At 31.2% G+C, this 7,500-nt stretch overlaps 1 protein-coding gene across 4 annotated transcripts in view; it reads right to left on the bottom strand.

Annotated features, from left to right (window-relative positions):
- The window catches only part of LOC125029684 (AP-4 complex subunit epsilon-1-like), a 39,616-nt gene that overhangs the window by 29,349 nt on the left and 2,767 nt on the right, over nucleotides 1-7,500 (bottom strand). The window lies entirely within an intron of this gene.

Raw genomic sequence — 7,500 nt, 5'->3', positions numbered from 1 at the left:
TGTGTGTGGTGAGTGTGTGTGTTATTTTAGTTATTCTGTAAATATATATCAACTCATAGCAAGTTCATGTGGATCAGGACATAAAATACACTGTGAAGTTCCAAAGATTACAAAGGTTAGTACCTCCACAGAGTAATCATCTAACAGTACTTTGGCCTTTTAAGTGTAGTGTACACAAGACAATTTAATGGACACAATTCTCAATCCAGATCCAGGAGGAAACCCTGGTAAAAGTGATGTGGACTACAATTCTCAATAAAACAGAAGACCACCAGAAAACAGTGCAGCAAAGTAAACCCACATCCCGGACATTTCCGGAAAAACGAAACCAGTAGGAGCTTCATGAAACATAACCCAACCATATCCGAAGACACACCAATGTACAGGCAAGCAAATCATAATGTCGTACTGATACATTTAACTGGAGAATCTGAAACTTTAAATTTCAATAACCCAATAAGACTAACAAATTCACTAAACAAATCAGACCTACAAATATATCACTGAAATATATTCAAAACAACTAGCCTCAAGGAAAAAGATAAGTTTGCACTAGATTCCCAGTGCAAACAGACTTAACCCCAGAGGAGATCAAACAAATAGTACAAGTAGTACGTGGGAGCAACACATAAATAGTGGAAATACTAAGATTATAAAACAGCAACAGAGAAAAAAACATTGAAGTTAAATGGTTTCCAACAATGTCCCTAAGGATAACATTTAGAGGCATATTACAAGAAAAATTGCAAAAGGACATACATCTTACCCAATTCATCAATATACTTTTCCCATTACCAAATATTTGAACCCCTTTCACCAAACCCAGCAAACAGCCAAAACACAAGTTACACTAACATCCAATAAACAAAGTAAAACACAAACATACAAACAACAGAGCACATCACAACATAATCACTAAGCCAAATATTGAGCCAATCTCACGCTTTAACATTAACCCATTGCCAACGGGCATGCCATGCCATGCCCACTGTGAGTTTACTTGTTTAATTGTTTTAACACATAGATGGCTACACTTGTTCTAAGTCACCAATGAGCCAATTACGAGTACTGCCTGTCTCTCCCGTTCACCCTTTTCTTAAATTTTTGAAAACATTTTCTCTTATTTTGCTATTACTAACATTTATAACATTATAGTAATTATAATGTTTATAATAAAAAAACACAATTGATATTCATAGCACTAGCAAAAAATAAATTTTCCCACCAATTCAAGGAAGGGTAAAATCAGGTAAGGCAGAGCCTTAAAAAAATATATAAGAAATGAGCACAGCATTTTCCTCATTTTTTATTCATTTTCCCCGGCAGCAATAGGTTAAGATAAAACCCACAATGATATAAAAATAAAAAAAAGCATAATACATACAAAAAACAAAAAGACACACCAGAAAAATATCACAGATATAGAGAGATGAATTAACATAGCTAAAACAACACAAAGAAAAATCAAATCCCCAAAAATAATTCAAGATTCTCTTGAAACATGGTCTGTGCCAACAGCAATAAATGATAGCTAAGTAATATAAAAACACAAAAAGATAGTCTAATGAATAAAGAAGACTTCTCATGGGTGAATACAATACAGAAAATAGTAATTGTGATATCAAATGTAATAATCAACATGAATTCTGAAATAAAATATGATAGAAATTATCACTGAAACTATAAAAGATAAAACCATTCTCTGGAATATTAGGTAAGTTTGTCTTTTTAAGACAAATCTAGAATATTACATAAAGGACAACCAGAATTGACTGGAATCTGTAAGACCTGGTTTAAAAGAAAAGGATAATCTTAATTTACAAAATTATAATATGATTAGAAAGGTTAGAAGAGAACAAATTGGAGGGGTTTAGCATTTTGCATAAGTAAGGCCTCACAATCTAAGCTCAACAATTTAAGAGATAGATTCATATAAAATTTGAAACATTAAAAATAAAGGTGAATTATAGAAATAAGTGGCTAAATATAGTCTACTCTTTATTCACAATGCATGCCATAATTTAAGTAAAGAAGTATTAGAATACTACACAGAACAAATTAACAAACCAAAATGGTTAACAGTTAATGGTTAGAAGAAATAAATGTGCTAGACATCAAAGGTCATATAGTACTATGGTAAAGCATTATAGTGAAAAGAGTGGAAATTTAATGGTCAGGAAAAGATGTGTAAGATGTTGAAGGCTGTAGAACACTGTAGGATAGAATGATAGTGAAAAGAGTATAGAGGGGGAGCAAATGAAATACGGTGAGGATTTGTAAAAGGGGGTGGTTTTAAAGGTCAAATAGAGAGTGTGTGTCTGAGGAAGGGAAAGTAACACTGTATGAGGAAAACTGCAAAAGAGCCATTATAAAACAATCAAAGGTAGTAATAAGGCGTGGGGGCAGACAATGAATCAGACTAAGTTGAGTAATGACCAGATGGATGATTTGGAATGGATAGAATTGACAGCAAACATCAAGGAGGGGCTATTAGTATCAGTGGTCAAAGCTGTGGTCAAGGAAAGGCAGAGGTCAGGAAACCAATGAAATCAAACTTAGAAAGGCTAGTTTCCCATAATAATGGTAAAAAAATCTTCATTATTGGCCATGGTGAGCCAGAAATAAATGGGGGGGAAGAAATGGTCTACCCCTCATGAGGGGTAAGGGCTATGGGATTAACCAAGGGAATACCATGCCCATGGCTCCCGGAGGCCATTCATGAATGCCAAAAAACCAGCCTTTCCTTTCAGCATCGCTCTCACACAATGGGAAGTAAAAATAATGGGATGAAGAAGAGAAGGAAAAGGAAAGAGGGAGAAGAAAAGACAATGCAAAATACGTTGGGGCCCAGTCTCCGTTTCCGAACCCCCACAACAACAACAAGCAAGGGATTAGGGTGACAAACCAATAATGATATATAATTTTAAATAATACTAATCAAATATAATAATGTTAAGTCACTTAATATAGAAACAACCTAATTTAGGAAGTGCTCATTTTCCAGTTATCATAATAGATAACTTCCCCCCAAAAAGAGCTAAAAAATAAAGATATTGAAAGTATAAAATCTTTCAAAGAATTAACAAACTTGTTAAAAAACACAGGAACAAAACAATTTATTTCAATTTATTGAAATCATCAATTAAAGTGTAATAGATTTTTCTTAACAAAACTTTTAAGATTATATTGATTTTAAATTGCTCGACTGATACTGACTGTTAATAAAATGCTTAATATATTTAAATTTGTTGAGGGTCATAATTTGTGTGTATTGATTATTCAAAGTTTTCCTTGGTTATTAGAGTTTTGTTTTATACCAGGTGCTCAAATAAAAATCACACTTTTTTTTTTTTAGCAAGAAAATTAAGTTGCTAACCAAGGTAAGCTCAAAACATTGTAAATTAGTAAAAGTATATATATTTTTTTCTTTAACTGATGACTCAATTTTCCAGGAAAAAATAAAGAAATGATAAAAATTATAAGTTTTGTGCAATTTCACCTAGAATTAAATATGAGCTGCTTGGGAAGAAAAATATAAACATGGCTTGATTTAATAAAAATCACCTCTTCTTTTTCACACATTTAATCTCCTACATATTTTCTTGTATTTAAATCTCAATAATAACTTTATATTGCTTTTTTGGATTCCCTCCACACACACACACACACACACACACACACACACACACACACACACACACACACACACACACACACACACACACACATACACACACACACACACACACACACACACACACAAAAAAAAAAAAAAAAAAAAAAAAAAAAAAAAAAAAAGCTGGGTTAAGGTTAAAAAAAAAAAATTCTGGAAAAAAAAACAAAACAGTTTTCTCTGTTAGATAAAATGGTTCAGAAAAAAAAATGTGAGAAAGATTTGAGGGGGGAAAAAAGGAAAAAAAAAACATCACATATCGCCCACTCCTAAATAAATAAAGAAATAAAGAAACTCCTGGAAATATTTCTGCACCTCATTTTAAACACCTACAAAAACATATGGAACTTTATAGAAAAACTAAAATTACTGGTAGAAAAGCAACAATAGAATATCCAATCATACATAATGACACATCAAGATCAGATTTAACATCAAAGCTAAACTTATTTAAAGAAGAATTTAAAAGAGCAATAAACAAGTTACCAAAAAAAAAAAAAAAAAAAAAAAAAATTAAAGAATGGCTTTACTAAAATGCCCAGACACTAAAGAACGTAGTAATAAAATAACTATAGATGATGGAAAACAGTCATAAATACAAAAAACAGAAAAGCATATGATCCTGACAAAATAACATAAATGTACAAACAAGCTCCCAGGAAACTAATAAAAAATGTACAAAGAATCATGAATTATTTGTCTACTTGTCCAAAGGATGATATCCAGATGGGAGAACTGGTCGAACCTTCACAGAGAGAACATCCAAAAGTAACTTTAAATTTTGAGTGCAGTCAACATGAGAATATTTAATGGACACTGAACTTAACCCAGAACCGGGAGAAATGCCTGGAACTCTAAATTAAATGATTTAAGATTCCCAATCAACCAGAAGACCAAGAGAAAACTGTGACAGCATACAAGATCCAAATCCCAAGCATCCAAGAAAACACAAAACCGGCAGGAACAGCATGGAAGCCCAGGCAACCACATCCAAAGCCCCAACAGTAAGCAGGAAAGATAACCCATGTTATCATAATAAGCTTAGCAGGTGAAACAAAAACACACAATTTCAATAACCCCACAAAATTAACAGAATCAATAAACATATCTAAATTTCATAAATACATTATTGAAAACTCCTTAAGAGCAATAAGATTAAAGGTCAAAGACATCAATAAATTAAGACAAATTCAGAAACTGGGGGAATGGGAAATCATTTGTAAGCAACTAGCCTCCAGTAAGAACACAGGTTGTTCTTATGGAACAATATTCCCAATTGAGACAGATCTAGGCCCTGATAAAATGAGAGAGAAAATAAGGAACTCTGAAATCATAGATAATAAACATAAAAAGAATCAACAACGAGAAAGAAAATGGAAACAAATGGACTGAAACAAAGTCATTAGAATAACTTTAAAGGTCACCTACCAGAAAAAAGTAGCAATAGGGCATACCTCTTATAAAGTAAACCAATATACTTTCCCAATACCAAATGCTTCAAATGTCTAAGATATGGCCATGGGATAATGACATGCAAAAACAAAAAAATGATGTAGTAATTTGATCATAGTTACAAAGATTGCACAAATACAGAACATTGCTTCTATTGCCAGGAAAATCATGAACCAACACAAACATATACACAAAGGAGCACAAAAAAATTAACACCAAAAACATAATAACAAACAATAACAGAAATAAAGATACAGTTCAAAGAACTAAAACCAACACAAAAAGAATTTGCAAGTGAAATCATTCCAGTATCACCAGAAAATAACCAGAACACTACAAACACTATAAACAAACAAGTAAAAAATAAAACAAATTCACAAAAAGGCTACACCAACATATGCCCAAACATAAAACCAATCTCAGAGTTTAACTTCAGAACAAAGAACACCCAAGAAAAACGCAAAATACATATAACAAACAAAAGGACACAACAAACACACGAGAAAAAGCAAAACAAATAAACAAAGACGACTCAAGGGAAAAACAGAACAATCTGATCCACTCACTCACTAAACCCTCATTCCAAAATGATTCTCCTGCAGCAAGGTCAATACCAAACCCCAATTAAGGAAATGAAAACACAAAAAAATTGTTCATGGATACAAACAATAAAGGAAAAAAGGGACATAATTACAAAGGTAATAACCAACATGAACTCAGACAAATCAGTGCTAGAAATTATCACAGATGTCATAAGAGAAATAATGCGAATATTTAAAAATTTAATCAGATACTTTAATGAATAAAATAATCTGTGGAATACAAGATCAATTCAGAACAAAAAGATAGAATTAAATTACTTAATAAAGAAAGAACAGCTGGAAATAACAGGTATTTGTGAAACATGGTTAAAACAAAGATAAATTTACCTTGCAAAAAATATCAAGTAATAAGGAACGATAGGATGGACCAAATAGGAGGCCTAGCTTTTTGTATAAAAGATTATATACAATTTAAAACCTTAAATTCAAATGATAGATACAAGAATAGATTAGAGACAATGGGAATAAAGATGAACTACAAAAACAAATGGCTAAATGTTAGATTGATGTACGATTCCTGCAACACTCTAAAAACTGAAGAATTGGAATATTATATAAAACAAATTGAAGACCCAAAATTAATCATAGGAGATTTCAATGCCTATCATATTTGTTGGGATCCAAAACTAAGACAGGCAAACAAGACAGGCAAAAGTATACTTGAAATAACCAATCAGAATAATATAATCTTATTAACACTGACAGGCCGAACAACAAGAACTGTTCTTAAAAGTGGTAAAGAAACAACAATAGATCTGGTATAGCAACACCATCACTAAGCCATTTCTAAGTAAAAACAGGTCCAAACCTAGGGAGTGACCATCTTCCAATAATCATAGAAGATACTAATTTAATAAAAGCCACTCATTCTAAAGAAAAACATGGAACTCTACAGAATAAGCATGGAATAGATTTCAAAGGGAATTGATGGATAAAGATATAGAATATGTAAATTCTTTAAATGAATAATAATTTGTTTTTAAAGATACAGGATTAAAAATGTTTTAAATTTGAAAAGAAAAGTAATATAAATGAACAATGGTGGAATGAGAAATGTCATGAAATAATAAAATTAAGAAATAGAGCAATTAATAAATGGAGAAAAATCTATCAAAGAAAAAACAAACAGATTATAAAATATTAGTAATAAAAACAAGACAAATAAGAGAAAAAGAGAAAAGGAAAAAAATGATCTTGTTAGATTTTAAAATCCCTTCAAAGAAAATCTGGAACTTAAAAAAGGGGGGGGAAACAATTATGACTAAATATCCACTAAAAGAGAATGATCTCCCAGTATCAGAGATGCCAAAAAATGAACATGATTCAAAAACAAAAATCAAAAAGAGTAAATAAAATTCCTAAAATAATATATATACACAAAGGATGCGAATACAATACAGAATTAAATAAAGAAAGAAAAATTAAGGAATAAGAAATACTATAAGATATAAAGCCTTTAGTCCAGACGAAATACCTTATGAATTTTACAAACACCCTCCAGAAAAAATAATTGAGAAAATATTAAAACAAATCAACCAGTACTGGAATAAAGGAGAATATCCACAAGAATTCAAAAATGTCATAATAAACTCAATAAATAAACTTTTAAAAACCCCATCACAGACAAAACCTTACAGATTTATCAGAAGAATAACAACTGTGGGAAAAAAAATTAAAATGAGCAAAAAAAAGACACTAAATTAGCATGAATAAATTAGATGAAGACCTTACAACCTTCAGACCAAGTAAAAGTACAATAGATGCATTACAAGT

The sequence above is a fragment of the Penaeus chinensis genome, chromosome 10, assembly GCF_019202785.1.
Source record: "Penaeus chinensis breed Huanghai No. 1 chromosome 10, ASM1920278v2, whole genome shotgun sequence".
NCBI classification, from domain to species: domain Eukaryota; kingdom Metazoa; phylum Arthropoda; class Malacostraca; order Decapoda; family Penaeidae; genus Penaeus; species Penaeus chinensis.
This window is presented reverse-complemented; position numbering and strand designations above follow the sequence as displayed.